This window comes from Pseudorca crassidens, chromosome 5, assembly GCF_039906515.1.
Source record: "Pseudorca crassidens isolate mPseCra1 chromosome 5, mPseCra1.hap1, whole genome shotgun sequence".
Lineage (NCBI taxonomy): Eukaryota > Metazoa > Chordata > Mammalia > Artiodactyla > Delphinidae > Pseudorca > Pseudorca crassidens.
This window is the reverse complement of record NC_090300.1, coordinates 59,143,968-59,162,479: the sequence shown is the minus strand read 5'-3', so window position 1 is coordinate 59,162,479 and position 18,512 is coordinate 59,143,968. Positions and strand designations below refer to the sequence as shown.

The 18,512-nt window shown below is 31.8% G+C and overlaps 1 long non-coding RNA gene across 1 annotated transcript in view; it reads left to right on the top strand.

Annotated features, from left to right (window-relative positions):
- The window catches only part of LOC137224924 (uncharacterized), a 649,859-nt gene that overhangs the window by 393,980 nt on the left and 237,367 nt on the right, over positions 1–18,512 (top strand). Inside the window, exons 7-9 of the long non-coding RNA XR_010943572.1 lie at positions 13,341–13,449; positions 13,672–13,760; positions 15,901–15,938. This is a non-coding gene — a long non-coding RNA (uncharacterized lncRNA). The remainder of the gene's footprint in view (positions 1–13,340; positions 13,450–13,671; positions 13,761–15,900; positions 15,939–18,512) is intronic.

Below are 18,512 nucleotides of genomic sequence, written 5' to 3'. Positions count from 1 at the left end.
CATGCTAGCTATGAATTTGAGCAAATTTACTTCTTGGAGCCTCAGTTACCTAACCTATAAATTAGAGCAATCCTGTGAGCAATCTATGTTATACATTTGGAATGAGAATAAAACGTAATATCTAACCTAAAGCAAATAACTGAATATATAGCATAAGATAGGCAAAGTATAGGTTATCTCTTATTTCTATACATGTTTGCTATGATACTACCTTGGTCTAGAAAAATTTTAAGACAGTAATTGTTACTTGTGGTAACAATAGCACATTGACTTTTCTAGCACAGTTCCCGATTTATAAATTTTATTCCATTCCTAAACTATCAAGCCTGGCTTAGTTTTCCTTAGTTTTCTGTTTGAAAAAATAGGAATAAATTATATATACACCAAATATACTATGCTCTGTATATTGATAAATAGGCCTTGCTTTTCCTGCTTTCTTGGCTGGCAGTACCATCTCCTGTACAAATGATTTAGAGGCCAGATGCAGAGCAATTTGAGATGCAGATGCCCCCTAGCATGAAGCAAGTATTGCTCTAGAGGCTCTTATCCTGCCTGGTTATAATTTTGTTATAAAGCAAATAAACTTTTTACTGTGGAGTATTCATCAATCTGTAGCAACAGAATCATTAAAGATGAAAATTTACATGACCATATTGGTAGACATGTTGTAATGGTCTGCATCATAGCATTAATGGCAACAAATAAAGTCTAGGATTATTTCCAACCACACTTATTACTGATGGAAGCTTATATGCCAGTCCCCTGTTTTGTTCTTGTTGCTTAAAATGTGGAAAAAAATTCTCAGGAAAATGTTATAAAGCATAAGCCTAGATAACTCAATTAAAGTATTTAAAATCCTGAATAAGGAGTCTTGGAAATAATCCAAGAAATATATAGAGTTTTATATAAAAAAGAAGCTGGTATTGAAAGGGGAAAAAAATAGGATTGAGGTGAAAGATGAGTTGGTTCTTTGGCCACATAACATCGGTTCATGTCCTATCCCTGAAAATACAGACATGGGCTGGGAAGATTTTGATTATCTTTCTGCCTATCACCCATGTAACAACAAGAAAATGTGCACAGAATTTTGTAGCACCATCAGGTAAGTATACCACCAACTTAATTACTGTTACAGGAAAAAACTATGTATTTTAAAGGGAAAGAGAAAGTCTGGATTTCCTTTTAACTTTTGGATAAAGAGAAAAAAACACTGAAGGGAGAAATACAATTCAATTTCATTTTTTTAGAAGCCCATGTTTGTAAAATATCAATCAAATTGATGATAGGAGAGGACTTTGAAATTGTAAGTTAGCCTGGATAACACAGAAATTTATTTTTTAATACAATATGATTATATATTTTTATTTCCTCTGCTTATGAGAGCATCAACAGCTGTTAGTGAGAGAATAGGCTTTCTTCTGAAAGATTCAGTCTGAAGGAGAATAAATATATGCTAGAAATTCAGATTTCTAAATTTCTCATTTTATCTAAGTGGCAAGATACTCTTTTTATGAGTGATCTCTTCAAAACTCCTAAAATAAAAAAAAGTTTATACTTCTGGATGGAAAATATTAGAGTAATCATGAAATAAACAAACAATTATCAGCAAAGTCAAAATTTCTTAATATCTGCTAGACAGCACAGGAAGGATATTTAAACATGAGTGAATAACTTGCTTCTCTGGTAATCATTCAACATGAGGAAAAGGAAAGGGGGTGGAATCAGTAAGGAAATAATGAAGAAAATATGTCTAACCATTTTTATTTGTCATCTACAACATTTCCTGCTGATCGAACTGGCTTCTATGAATGGCTAATGAGAAGAAAATGAATATTGAAGTGCAAGAAAAAAATTTTTAAGAGGTTTGTCTCCTTTTCATTAGAATGTGCCATGGGAATATAAAAATGGAGGAGAAATGAGATTTAACGTCTTTTTCGCTTCAAATGATTTGTTTACTTCAAAAAGAAATAACAAATTTCTGGCATGTAAGAAGCTTAGAAGTCACCACTCTATCCTAACAAGTAAAAGCTGAACAAACTGAAAAATCAACAACTCATGTTAGATGTGTAAGAAAGTTAGGTCAGAGACAAAGAGCTGCCCCCAAATTGGAGAGACCGACAGGCAAATACAGAGAATCACAACTTACTGAAGAAAAAACCCATGAGGTGAAACCTCCCTGGGAGACAGTGCTGGGGTAAGGAAACCTGAATTGTATTTGATGAATTGCTGGAGGCTCACTGTGTACAACTCTGAGAGTTAAAGTCTTCAAAGAGACCCAGTCACTGGGAAGCCATCCACTTTTGTGAGTTTTGGAACCTACTAGATTCTCATGGTCGTTATCAGATAAAAATCTCCTCATGCTCTTGGCATGGGGAGAAGAAAAGAAATTATTTTGAAACACTCCAGAGCATTCTGTATTTCTTAACAATGTCTGCCCTCAGGGAAAACTATTTAGCCAGAGCCTAACCTGCTGGGGTTTTATCAGAGCCTCACTGACCAGAGGGAATTGAAATACCAAGCTCCAGATAGTTTTAGCCTTCCACATAGAAGAAGAGAAATACTCCACTCCTGCATACTCTATCCATCCTGTCCCACTTGAGCAGGGGGGGTGGGGGGTTGGTTGGGGAGGAGAGGACTGAGAAGCAAATGTGAAGTTCACAGTCTAAAGGCACAGGCTCACTAAGAGACTGAGACCTAATCATAGAACGATAGAATGCTTCCACTTCCCTACATTACCACCATAATACTAAAGGTCTATTTACATTTCCTTTTACCTAGTAAACCATTCCTGCCTATCAAGAAAAAATCATAAGACATACTAAAAGGCAAAGAACACACAGTTCAAAGAGACAAAGGAAGCATCAGCACCAGATTCAAATATGACAGGGATGGTATAAGTATCAGACCAGGAATTAGAAATAAAACAATGATTAATATGCTCAGGACTCTAATGGATAAAGCAGACAACATGCAAGAACAGATGGATAATGTAAGCAAAAAGATGGAAATTCTTAAGAACCAAAAATAATACTATAGATCAAAAACACTGTAACAGATATGAACAATGACTTTAATGGCTTCTCAACAGACTGATACAACCTAAGGAAAGAGTCTATGAGCTTGAGAATACCTCAATAGAAACCTCCAAGACTGAGAAGTAAACAGAAAAAAAAAAAAAAAAAAGAAAAGAAAAACCCAGAAGAGTATGTCCAAGAAATATGGGACAACTATAAAAGGCATAACATGCACATAATAGAACTACCAGGGGAGAAGAGAGGAAGGAGCAGAAGAAATGTTTGAAACAATAGTGACTGATAATTTTCCCAAATTAATGACACCAATCCACAGACCCAGGAAACTCAGAGAATGCCAAGCAGAACAAATGCCAAAAACTTTATAACTTGGCATATGTTTTTCAAACTATAGACAATCAAAGATAAAGAAAAATATCCTAAAAGAAGCCAAAGTGGGGGGAAAAAAGTCTTTCCTACAGAGGAACAACGTCTCTTCAGAAACTATCAAGCAAGGAGAGAGTGGAGTAAAATATTTAAAATGTGGAGAGAAATAAAACCCACCAACCTAGAATTCTGTACCCTGCAAAATTATCCTTCAAAAGTAAGGAAGAAATAAAAACTTTCCCAAACAAAAATCGAAGGATTTTATTACTGGTATACCTGCCTTGCAAGAAATTTTTTAAAAAGTTCTTTAAAGAGAAGGAAAATAACAAAGATAATAAACATGGATCTACATAAAGAAAGGAAGAGCAGTGGAGAAGTAGTAAGTGAAGGTAAAATAAAATTGTTTATTTTTTATTCTTAATTGATCTAACAGATAACAGTTTATTAAAATAATATCAACAATGTGTATATACACAATATGTAAGTGTATATATGTATACACACTCAGGTATATTTGTATATAAGTGAAATGGAGGACTGCAATGATATAAGGGATGGAAGGAAGGAATTAGGACTATTTTGTTATTATAATATACTCACATTACTTATGAAGTGGTTTAGTATTATTTGAAAATTGATCTGGATTAGTTGTAAGTGTAAATTGCAAACTCTAGAGCAACCACTAAAAAAGTAAAAAAAAAAGAGTATAATTGGTATGCTAAGAAAAGAGAGAAAATTTAGTCATATGGGAACTTCCACATCTTGATAAAGAATAACTACAAAACTCTACAGCTAACTACATATTATTGGTGAAAAACTTGAAGCTTTTCCACTAAGGTTAAGAACAGGCAAAAATATCCCCTCTCACCACTTCTTTTCCACATTGTATCACAAATCCTGTCTAATGCAGTAAGACAAGAAAAGGAAAAAAAAGTATAAAAAATTTGGGAGAAAAAGTAAAACTGTGCAGATAATGTGGTGATCTATGTAGAAAATCTGAAAGAACTGACAGAAAAACTCCTGGAACTAATAATCTATTGTGCAAAGTTGCAGAATACATGGTGAATATACAAAAGTCAATTGTTTTTCTATATACCAACAATAAACAAGTGAAATTTGAAATTAAGAATATAATTTACATTAGCACCCCCCAAATGAAATACATAGGCATAACTCTATCAAAATATGATATCTATATGAGGACAATTACAAAACCATGGTGAACAAAATCAGAGAAGAACTACATAAGTGGGGAGATATTCCATGTTCATGGGTATGAAGACTCAATATTGTCAAAGATGTCAGTTCTTCCCAACTTGATCTCTAGAGTCAGTGCAGTGCTAACCAAAATCCTAAAAAGTTACTTTGTGGATATTGACATAGTGATTATAAAGATTTTTGGAGAGGCAAAAGACCCAGAATAGCCAACACAATATTGAAGGATAAGAACAAAGTTGGAGGAGTGGCGCTATCCAACTTCAAGACATACTATAAAGCTATAGTAATCAAGACAATATGGTACTGGAGAAAGAACAGAAAGATTAAGGGAATGTATTAGAGAGCCCAGAAATAGATATGTATAGGTAGGTAGATAGATAGATAGATAGATAGATAGATAGATAGATAGATAGATAGATATAATTGCCTGATCATTGAAGAAGTAGCAAAGGCAATACAATGGAGCAAAGATAGTCTTTTCAACAAATGGTCCTGGAACAACTGTATATCCACATGCAGAAAAGCTAAACACAGACTTTACATCCTTAACAAAAATAAACTCAAAATAGATCACAGAAGTAAATGTAAAACAGAAAACTATAAAAATCCTAGAAGATAACATAGGAGAAGATCTACATGACTTTGAGTTTGGTGATGACTTTTTACATGTATTGCCAAAGGCATAATTCATGATAGATAGAATTGATAAGCTGGACTTTATTGAAATTTTCTGTTTTTTGAAAGACTTTTAAGAGAATGATAAGCCACAGACTGGGAGAAAATATTTGAAAAACATATGTCTGATAAATGACTTCTATACAACATATACAAAGAACTCTTAAACTCAACAATAAGAAAACAAAAAACCTAATTAAAAATGAGCCAAAGATCTGAACAGAAACCTAATCAAAGAAGATATACAGATGGCAAAGACGCCTGTGAAAAGATGCTCCATATCACATATCGTCAAGGAAATGCAAACTAAAACAACAATGAGATTCCACCGTATACCTCTCAGAATGGCAAAAATCCAGAACACTGACAGCATCAAATGCTAGCAGGCTTGTGGAGTAATAGAATCTCTCGTTAATTGCTGGTTAGAATGCAAAATGGTACAGATATTTTAGAACACAGTATGACAGTTTCTTACAAAACTAATCATACTCTTACTATACTATCTAGTAATTGTGCTCCTAGGTATTTACCCAAAGAAGTTGAAGGCTTATGTCCACACAAACACTGACTACACGGATGTTTACAACAGCTTTATTTATAATTACCCAAACTTGGAAGCAACCAGATGTCTTTCAGGAGGTGAATGGATTAATAAACTGTGGTACATGCAGACAATGGAATATTATTTAGTATTAAAAAGAAATGAACTGTCAATCCATTAAAAGACATGGAGGGAACTTAAATGCATTTTACTCAAAGAAGCTAATCTGAAAAGACCACATATCTTTCCAACTATACAACATTCTGGAAAAGACAAAACTGTAGAAGACAATTAAAAAAACAAAACAAAACAAAACACAGTGGTTACCAGTGGTTAGCAGGAGGGAGGGATGAAAAGGTGAAGCTCAAAGGTTTTTTTTTAATGGCAGTGAAACTACTCTGTATGATACTATAATGGTGGCTACATGTGATTATAAATTTGTCAAAACTCATAAAATGTACAACACCAAGAGTAAAGCCTAATGTAAACTATGGCCTCTTGGTGATAATGATGTGTCATTGTAGGTTCATCAGTTGTAACAAATGCACTGCTCTAGTGGGGAATGTTGATAATCGGGGAAGCTATGCATGTGTGAGGGCAAGGAGTATATGGTAAATGTCCTTACTCTTTGCTTAATAATGCTGTGAACCTAAAACTGCTCTTAAAGATAGACTTTAAAATTATGGGGGACTTACTGCAGTAATTATTTCATAATACATGCAAGTCAAATCATCATGCCATACACCTTAAACTTATATAATGATGTATGTCAATTATATCTCAATAAAACCAGAAAAAAAGTTGTGGGGGAAAGAATTACACCAGTCCTGCTCTAAATCTTGATAGATACTATGCCATATGTTCTGTGCTGAGTTTATGTCAAAGGCCAGCCGTAAAGTCTCCTGGGATACCGATGCATTTGGTGAGATTTTTAAACCATTTTGATATATTTTTATTGTTGCTATTTGTTTGTAGAATCAGTTCTGAAATGAATGAATAATGAGCCTCTAAGAGTCAGACGTAGCACATTTCTTCTGGCTCAACTGGGACAAAAGTAACCATTTCTTTTCCTTTATGTTTCTTTCTTTCTTTTTTTTTTTTATGTTATATGCACTAAGAATCTCACTTAAGTGGAGAGCTGAGAATCTCTGAAGAAAAGTAACTATTCAAGGGCTTCCAATTAAAAATGCTGTAGATCTTTTCAATGTAAGTGTTAAAAGATGCCGGGAAAACTGCTGCTCACCATGCTGTAAAGAAGTCCTGAAATTGATTTTATATTTTAATATGTCCTGTTAAGAATGGTGACTGATCAGAGATTTTGCCCTACTTGCAAATTCCCAATTTAATGAATACTGGCAGAATGAGTGAATGACTTGAGAATACTGACTTGAGAGCCCTGGTCAGAGACAACGGATGGCATTAGTCACAGCATAGAAGAACACAGAGCATCATTGTGAGTTTCCTGGCATTAAAATTCCCACAGGGCAATATGATGAGAGCCGAGTGATACCAGAACATCAGGCAGGTGGGATATGTCAGACCTTTGCGAAGGTCTTTGGATAACTGCAAAGGTTTCACAAAAAGGTACTGCAGATGAGTCTGAGCAGCAGTTCTTAAAAGTGTGGCCCCAGATAAGCAACACTTAATGTCTTCTGGGAACTTGTTACAAATGCAAATTCTCAAGCTTCAGGCCAGACTTAGAGAATCAGAAACTCTGGGGTTGGAGCCCAGCAATCTGAGTTATAACAAACCTCCAAATGATTCTGATATGCACTAAAGATTGAGAATCATTAAATTAAAGGAAGAACACAAAAAGCTTGATTCATAAACTCATAAAACAATGGTTCTGTTAATGTTTTACAAGATATTGCCTTTGCTAGAATAATTACCACAGCTATAGCTTGAGTATAAAGTGTGTTTCATTTATTTGTTAATTTATTTATTTTTTCATTCATTATTCCATGTACTGTTAAACTCAGTCACTATTAATTGAGTACTCATTATGTACGAGATAACATTATATGTGCTTAGGAGACATCAGAGAAAAAAAACAATAATGGATATGAAGTGCCACAATACTCAAATTAAATTTAAAGTCTCTCATGAAGTATCAAATAATTTTAACTTATACATAATAACAAATAGTTGAGTAGTTTTTATCCACCCTTAGTAAACATTAAAATCACCTGAAAAGCTTGACTTAGTTCCACTGGAAACCAGTTACATTAGGAACTTGGGGTTGTGATGCTAAGTTCCCCCATATGATTCTAATGCAACCCAAAGTGAAGAATCATTCATTGATACTGATTACCTTATTTAAATAGCATAAAAGACCTTAATTACTGAATTTGATTATTGCCATCCTCTGTAGTGGGACATTAACAAATGTTCAGCCTTTAGTCACAATATTGTCAAGTTGCTCAACATTAGTGACATGTGTCTCCACCCCCCTAGATTTTTTCAAAGAAAATCTAAACATTCTATACAAAAACAGGCACCTTGGGGATTCAGAGAAATACTTCTTGTTTCTGACATCAAACACAAGAAGTCACTCAATTCATATCAAGTTCAAATATCTCTTTTTGGTTAGAGTCTTTAAACTTAAAATCAAGACACATCATTTCTAAAGAGGAGGGTAGATAAGACTTTTATTGAAATTTTTCCAAAGCTTCTTTGTTTTTCCCTTATGTGATACTAGAAGATGAAATAAGAAGTTAAAAAATAATGTGAAAATTGCATGAACTTAAAGGGGGTTCATGTTGGAAAGGAAAATGTAAGCAATGATTTGAGATCCCTCTAAAAAATTTACCTTAAGAATATCTGAGAAATAATTATGTTAAAGAAATAATTAATGTTAAAACCATTTCAGAAACAGAAAAGATTTAAAGAGATTGCTTACACAAGTAGTGATGAAAGTGCTATTCTGGGGGTAAGAATATGTTGATTTATTTCCAGTCCTGCCACCTACTAGTTAGACAGACTTGGAGAATCTTGTACATGCTTCCTGATCTGAAAAATTCTATCAGGCATTCCTTATTTCAGTATCAGTGATCTATTGTCACAGAAGTACTATTTGGTAAACAACCACCAAACCTTAGTGACATACAACAATAATTTATTAAGCTAAGGAGTTTGAAGTTCAGAGATTTCAGGTAGGTGCTTCTGGTGTCAACTGGGCTTGCTCACATGTCTGGAGAATCAGCTGGCTCTAAGGCTGGGGACTGAATCATCTGTGGATCATCTGGCTATAGGCTGAGATGGCTTAGCTCTGTACCACACTCTTCTCAGTTCTCTCTGGCAGGCTGGCTGAAGCATCTTCTCATGGTGAAGGCAGATGAGAACAAGCAGGAATACATGCCAGTGTTTTATAAGCCTTAAAATCATATGGAAGTTCACTATAAAGTTGTATGACAGAGTTCATGGATACAGGGAAGGGGGAAGAATTGGGAATTTTTTTGCAGTCTACCACAATCCACTCTCTAGCATAATTATTTTCATTCCTTCCACATGTAAAATATATTCGCCCGTCCCCAGACCTTCAGAAGTTTCCTTCCATCATGGCGACAGACTTGAAATTCAGGATCTTATAAGGTTTCTTCTGATCGGGAGGCTTGTGAGTGAAATAGGGTCAGTATGAGAGAGACACAGCAATCAGTCACTGGTCATTCTGGATTCTGCTGGGCAAATATTGCCAGGCTCCCCCATAAACAAAGTTGCTAGGCTGTTGGTTGAGGAAGTCAGCAGAAAATGTGAGTAGATATTGATTAGATATACAGGAAATGTGTAGAAAATAGAGATTGTGGTGTTCAAAATAGTGTTTAGAGAGGACAGTCAGAATGCTGTTAGTATAATACCTTTGTTATTAATTATACAGTGTAAATCTTAAACTATAATTTAATATCTCATTTTTTAGTAATACATTTAAAAAATTTTTTTCAATAAGCCCTTTGAGTAGCAACTCATTAAAAAAGGGAAACCACATGATTCATTGAAAAAAAGTACCAGCTTTTCATTTTCCAAATTTGATGATGAATGTTTAATTTTAACATAAACTAGATGTCAGAATTTTCCATTTATCAGGGTGAGTTCATGGTATTAGTGACTCTATGAAAACCGTAAAAGCAGAAGAAAATTTGTTTTTTGCTTAAAAAGCATCATTCTATTCTATTAAAAAATATATTAAAAATGATAACTAAAATGACAGTTTACTACCTGTAGCTTCAAAAAATGTATTTACATATTTCTCTGTGAAGCATGACTTTTCATTTATGTTAAACCATTGTTTTTGCTTTTTGGAAATATATTTGATCATTTTCTCTTCCAAGCCTTCTTTTGCACCTAGAAAAGTGAAGCAATAGTTGTTAACAATTTGGTTCCAATAGCAGGAAGGACTTTCAAACAGTCGAATTATACTAGTTTTACTTCTGCTAGTGTCATCAGATATTTTAAAAAGACAAATTAATTCTAAGAACAGTTTGATTTTTTCCATCAAATTAAAACAAAATGAAAATAAAGTTTCTGGAAATTAATTTTTCAAATATAACAGCTGACAATATTGTGAATAATACTGTAAAGGTAGTTAAAATTCTCAATACTTAAGATAATTTATCATTGAGAAAAATAAATTTGCTGAATAAGAGGGTCCACATTGAAGCAAATAAATTATTCTTAATAATTAAGATAACTGAGTGAAAATGTACTTTGGATTGTGGTTTTAATATAACTCATTATTTAGCTATACAAGTGATAATGCTATAATAATCAAATCAGAAACTGTTGTTAAAATTTATAAATATTTATATACTGTTATATATGTGTATGTATAGGTTTATACATTTATCTATATAAAGTTAAATAATGATATCTAGACATTAAGACAAATAAAAATGGAGAGAAGTTGTCATCAGCAGGTTTGAGTTAAAGGAAATACTCCAGAAGACAATCCTTATAGATTGAAAGCAGGAAGACATGGTTAAAAATGAAGAACAAAAGAAAGGTCAAATATATAGGTAGATTTAAACAAATAATGCCTGTCTAAAATAATAGTAATGATGTTTTTAGTTTTAGGGTTATATATTATATAGGTATGTATTATATGTTAACATTAGCATAAAGATGGATGGTAGTAATTGAAAGTAAAGTATTCAAAAGTCTTTATAATTATTAGGGAAATGGTAAAAGTACAATTTTATGTCTTTAATAAGTTTGTATAAAATTTTGTATTGTCTTGGGTTTTCACTATAATAAAAGTAAAATGTTTCATTAAGAAGATAATAAAATAGAAAACACAAAAATTATAATAATACTTAACCCAAAAGAAAGAATAAAAGGAGTCAAAGAGTAATCTGGAATATTTGGGACAAATCTGGAATATTTGGGACAAAATCAGAAGCAGGTTTGTAGAGTTAAACTCAAACATATCAGTAATTACATTAAATGTAAACATATTAAATATTCCAATTGAAAGACAAGGATTGTGTAGCTGAATACAAAAACAAAACCACCTATATGCTGCTTAAAAAAGAAAATTCTTAAATACTAAGGAAATGTGAAGATTGAAAATAGACATATTTGCAAGCCAACACTAAACAAAAAATACTTGGTTTAACTGTAGTGGTATCGGGTAAAGTAAGCTTCAAAGCAGAAAGTATTACTAGAGACAAAGAGAAAATTTTATAGTAGCAAAATGATCAACCCACCAAGGATATTTAACAATTCTAAATTTATGTGAAACTATCATAGTCTCAAAATACATAACGCAAAAATTAAAAGAGCCAAAAGGAGAAATAGACAATTATACAAACGGAAGAGTTTTACCAGTCATCTCTCAGTAAATGTAAATATAGGAAAAAACAAAACAATGTTTTTATACATGGACCTACTATATATTTTCCATTTTTGAACTTACTTTAGCTTTTAATTTATCATTTATGATACATTCACCAAAATTTATTTAAATAAGTATTTACAATGATCCAGACTAAAATAAAGGAGGAAATATGAGTTCTTTTTCTTAAGGAACTCACAAAAGAATAGGTAGATATAATATAAATAGATTACTACATTACCGAATAACTTGAGTTTGCAGTTAAAATGGAGGTGTGGGAAAGAAGATGTAGGATTCAGAAAACGTATTTAACTTTATCTTGAGATGTGAAGGATGATTTCATAAGATGAGTGAATACAGCCCTGAAAGAGCAGTACCTGTAAAGCCCTTTAAGAATGGAAATTGTGTCTCATTCATTTTGCATTATCAGTGTCTAGCACATCTGAGAACAGTTTTTCACCTGAAAAACAGAATAAAGAGTATCCCAGGCAGATACACATTGCTAAGAGAGACCAAGGGAGCTTAAGGGACCTGCTGGTTCTGTGCAGGTTTTATGGAGACTATGAAGAGATAAGGTAAGAAAGGTAAACTGGAAACTAGGTGTTGAAGGAATTCTGATGATCATGACCTCTGTAAGGTTTGAGGTTCTTCCTGAAAGCAACAAAACGCAACAAAACATTCAGATATCCCTTTTTGAAAGAAATGTTTTATAGTTCAAGTGTGGGAAAAAAAAGAAGATGGGCCACTTATCTATCAAGTATTTATCCAAGTAGAACTTGTGGAAATATTGAGTATTGACTTTTAGGCTTAGGAAGGTGTTTTAGTAAGTATGTTTAAATTTTTTCTCTATTTGAAAATACCAATATTTTCCTTTTGTACAATTATTTAAATGATATGAAACATTTCTGTGCATCATATGTAACCCAAATTTTTGACTGAAATAGTTTTTCTGTTGTAGGTTTGAAAAATATATTAAATATGGTCTGATTCAGAGCTTGTACACAGTAGTCTTAAATGTGGATTCAAAAAAACCAAAACTGACACATAGGGCAAATATTATCCTAAAAAAGATATTTTAGAAGAACACTACACCTTGATTTTACTTTTACTAGTATAGGCTTTCTGGTAAATAACGTGGTTTTTAATTAAATGACTAATTTTTGTCCAAATAATGGATTATATCTATTTTAACATATATAATTGCAACTATCACTGAAAAAATGAGCTCATCTAGGCAGAGTTAAATAAAAGTTATGGGTGCCATAAACAGAGAAGCATGCCAAACTCTTAACCAATGCAGAGGGGATAAGCTTTAAGTCCTTTATTAACTTTAACACATGAATGTCTTTTGAAGAAAGATATTAAAGGAAATATTTTAAACTATTCTGTATTACAGGAATATATCCAAAATCACTACCTGGATTATAATTGATGAAGTCACAATGTAATGAAAAATTTGGACAGTATTCAATTATGTAGTTTATTGAAAATTTTCCAAATATTTGCAAAGTCTATGAAGTTATTAGAGTGAAGCATACTTATTCATATTATGGGGTTCAAGGCATGCTACCCCAAAATATTGCATCTTCCCATACTGAATTTAAGTTGAAGGGGTTTGAGAAAATGACAGAAACAGGAAGGTCGTTTTGACCTCCTCCCCACCTACACTTCTTTGAAACAGGTCATAAAACCTTTCTATGAGAGATGCCCTCCCTATGCCTAGAGGAAAGGCTCATCCTTACCTCTGAAGACAAAGGGACACAGATGAGGATCCCAACAAACAGGACTTTGTAAATTTCCCCCAGTTTACCGCATTTACTTCATACTCCTTAACCTACCATATTTTTACACTACTGCCCACTCTTCATCAAACCTAGCATAAAAATACACAAGTCTAACTGTTTCTTTGGGTCTTATCTCCTTATGAAGTCTCCTGTGTCATGTAAAACTTACATTAAATAAATTTCTATGCTTTTCTCCTGTTAATTTGTCTTTGTCAATTTAATTTTCAGACCTAACCAGAGACACTAAAAGGTTTGAGGAAAAACTCCCTGCCTTACACCTAAAGAAACATATATAAGGGAGAAGAGGAGAAGAAAAGGTACCAAAAAAGAATATCAAAATTAACCAAATGGTTTTGAAAGGAATGTTACATTTAATTCTGTTCATAAATTATGACTGCATCTATAAATGTACTTCTTATGATAGGATATTTAATTACCTGATAAACTGTAATGGCTAGTTTGCATGAAAAATCAAGTCAATAATCTGCATTTTTTTAATTCCCTAAATATGCATTTACAGGATTCCCTACAACAGCTCCAAGACTTTTTGGTCTATTGGACCATTGACCTGAAATTTACAAAGTCATTAAATCTATATTTACATGATAGGCTGGAAAAGCTTTTGCACCAAGTCAATGATCTGTTTCTTCAAAATGCTTAAGACTATATTTACATGAAAGATCAGGTTTTTCCTTCTTCCTTTTTTTAAAAAACAACTCTCAGTATGTATTTCCTTTAGAGCAGAAGGGTTATGTCCTGTTTTGTCGGTAATGTGTGAAACGAAGGTTGACACAGTAAGTTTTAATGGGCCCAGTGGAATTATCATACCAGCAAGATAGTATCTCCATGTTTAAATAAATAAAAATGCACACTTATTTTATCTGAGAAACCATCAAACTCATATTCGGGTCCATCATTTTTGTCCCATAGCATACTACTCCTTCACCCACATATTAAAAATACCCAGCTAATCAATATTCACAAAACTATTTAAACATTTATATATATCCCTGCCCGTGTCCATCAAATTATGTCTTTCTTAGAAATGCTTTTGGGACGTTATTTGTATCTTTATCTACTATTAATTATGACTTTTCTTACAAATATTTCTTTGTCTGTCACCATTGGACTGTTTCTTTAACCCAACACCTGCTGTATGTATCTACCAGGCCCTATCTTCCTACACTAAGTGGTAAATAATTATTTGCTATATATTTTGTTATATTAAAATGCTTTCAATAAATTACCAATGATTGTCCCCATAATATCAATTTAATTTTCTTGTATTAAATTATTCAAAATACCATATCTGACACTTTGTAGTAAAAAATGTAGAACTACTTAAAAATTTTGTTGCAGGTAATAATAGGTACAGAGAGATAAATTATATTGGTTTTACTTTCTTTTATTTTTGGATGAGAATGTTAAATTAGTTAGACTAGATTAAAGACCTGAGTTATTCCTTATTTCAGTTGGAGCTTGGGTGACTTCATTTTCTCTATGTTCTTAAAAGCTTTAGAAAAGGACCAAAGGGTAAAAATATTGCATAACACAGTGTATTTTGTTAGCTGAATTTTTTAATTTCATAGTTCACCGGAAAGGTTTTTTGTTTGCTTGTTTTTAACATTTGTTGAAGATTTTTGGAATATATGTCAGCAGTTTTCTTTATTGCATTATAAGTTGGAACCATAGTAAGAAATGAAATAAAGATAAGTGAGGCCAAAAAAAAGTTTCTTAACTTTTTTTTTATTAAACATGTTTATTTTTTGTTTGAATACCTATAATCATTATGCTGTATACATAGGAAATTTAATTTATACTATTTTACACTGAATTTTTTTTCCTCATTATTATTATTATCCAATACCAGCTAATGGAATTATTTTGACATTCAAACATTTAATGCAGAAAAAGATGCAAGTCAATTGAAGATTTTTTTGTTTTTTTTTTTCTGGATTATAGCAGTTTAACATCTGTCACAATTAGGAAGGCTTAGGAATCAAATGCATAAGCCAGTTTTTCAAAGGTGCTTTAAAAATAACAGTGATTTTTAGAATATATAAATAAGTTTAATTAGGCCTCTGAATTTCCAGAGGCAGAACTGCTGATCTTTTGAACCCTCTGTTGATAAGCATCTTGAAGTAGGTCAAAATTTGCCACATAATTATTTGGCAGTATTCCAGTACATGCATTTTGGAAAAGTGTAATACTGACTTTTATTTCTCCTTCTCTGGGTGGTAATAGAAATTGTAATATTTGAGAAATGTGTTACATTTCTGTCAGTCAGGACCTTCCTGTCTCTATTTTATTTAAACTCTACTAAGGAAAGTAAATGTGACCATTCTGCTTCCAACTGCAAAAATATTTCTACTGGGCATCACATTTATGCAGGTTTTTTTTCCATTCTTACTGCATAGTTCCATTTCCATTTTTTAATTTCTTTCTTTCCTGTTGTAGCAGGCGTGCCAGGAAACCAGTAATGGAAGTAAAAGAAGGTAAGTTCATCCAAATTATAAAATTAAAAACTACAATTTATTTCCATCAATTCTCTTTTCTTGTGAAATTTATGGAGAGTGGATTCAATCTGTGGTAACCTGTCTACCCTCAGACCTGTGCAGTATCAGTGGTTTGTCTCCCATGCATAAACAGTTCACAAATCCTTGAGTGGATTCAGCATAAAAGTAGACCATTAACTCAAGCCAGAAAAGGATTTTTTAAAATACTTTGCTATCTGCTGATAAAGGGATTCTAAGATTTTAAATCTTGCATTATTTATGTTCTACACAGCCCATGAAGAAAATGATCTGCCATAGTATTAAGGATGAGATAATAAATTCTTTAGCTTTAACAAAATAAAAAGGTGATGACCTTTAGCTAATAATCTCTTGCAAGAAAGTTCAATAACTGACAAGGAAAAAGAAAGGCAACTTTTAAGTCTGTTACCGAATTAAAAAAATCAAACTTTGGAAAGGTTTTGTTTTATTTTGTCAAATAGAAAATAGGTCTGAAGTTAGAATATCAATAAAGTATTTAGTGGTGCATATTTTAGTGATCACATACAAGAATTCAAATAGTAAACCATGATAGTGGATATTAAAAAATAATTAGAAGTAAAAATAAATTTAACAAATTACAAAATAAAAAGGAAAGAACCTTAAAAATCATCTAAAGCCATCTGATTTTTCAGAATAGAAAATATACTCAGAACAAACCAAAATTGGATAACAATTTAGGAATTTATGAACCTACATTACGAAGCAAACACACTCATGTTTAATTAGATTTCTTTCACATCAATAGAAAATTTCTATTTCTAAAACAATTGGTATAAATATCCCTATAAATATAAGAGCCAAAATTGTTTTTAAATTTTAAACATTTAAAGCCACTTTGAATTTTTTGATGGTTTAAAGGAATATGTTCTTAATTAAAAACAACAAAAAAACAAACAAACAAAAAACTTTGTATGGTCATTTAATGGCAAGCTATACCACATGAGCCCCATGTGACCTAAAAAGAAGAAACAAACTTAACCATCAGAGTTTCAAATAGATATGCAAACTACCATTTTGAAAACTTTTCTACCTTTTCAAAGACATGTTAACAATACCATATATTATGTTCTTCAATAATTCTAAAACATGTACTCATTCAGTAAATTCCCACCTAAATTCAATGCCAGAACAGACACATTGCTTTCTTACACAAAAAACAAGAATTATGTTAACTCAAAGTACTATCCCTTTTTTATGGCATCTGCTATGATAGTCTGTACTGAATTTATTGTTCATCTATACTCAAAAACTCCTTTTGGATGCCTGGTAATATTTATTTCCCTATGTCTTTCAAGTATTTGTAGACTGCTTTATTGTAAATGTTACTGTTGATAATGTGTTCAATTTGTAAGATTACCTTATAACTTTAATATGTTACTAATTATTATTTTATTCACTCTTTTGATTAAAATACTTTCTTTTCCAAATTCCATTCCTAGAGGTTATTATAAGCACAAAACAAATATACTTTTAAAAATATTAATTATTAACTAATCCATATTACAATATTCTATTATTTTTATGTTAAAGCTTTTGGGGTTTCTATTTACAAAAATCATACTTAAGAATTATATTCTCTGTCTACATATATATGAATGTATATATATGTGAGATTATAATTTTATGATCCTATCTCTTTTTTAGCCTTATAAAATTAAAATTAATTAGGAGATTTCCATCGTTACTACTGCTTAAATATAGCTTAAGTAGTATTTGAAGGTCTACAAATCCATTAAATATGAGATAGAATTCAGTTGTGAAACCGTCAGGTACCCTGGCTGGTTTTAAGGTTGATTTTTAGTCATCTTCTCATTCTTTAAGTTCTTTTCAAGCTTTTTACATCTTCTTGAGTTTATTTTAGTAATTTAAGTTTAGCTAGAAAACTACCCATTTTCTTTAGGCTTTCAAATTTGTGTCTAAAGAGTTAAGCACAGTATTTCCACTGTAGTTTATGGTATATCTTCATTTGTATGCCTAATCTGTATTGTTTCTCTCCCCTGTATTTTTCCTTGAGATCATTTGTGGTTTATGTATTGGCTTTATCTTTTCAAAAAAATTATATTAATCAATATTTGTATGTTTTTATTTTTCCTACCTTATTAGTTTCAGCTATGTGTTATTTTTCTTCCTTTTCTATTAGATTTATTTTTTTTAAATTAAGTGGAATAATACTTTTATTTTATTCATACTTCTTATTACTGAAAGCACTTACATTTTCCTATGAGTACAGATTTTGCTGTGACCCACAAACTTTGTATGATATATGACAATATTTATTGCTTTCAAAAGGATTATAATCATTTTTATTTCTATTTTGATCCAAATTATATGTGATGAAGTGCTTAATTTCCAGTGGTTCAAAAGTTATATTTAATGGTATTTGAGTGTCACCAGAAAATAAGGCTATATAATGGTCTTTTGTTTTTTAATTTTTATTTTATTTATGTTTTTATACAGCAGGTTCTTATTAGTTATCCATTTTATACATATTAGTGTATATATGTCAATCCCAAT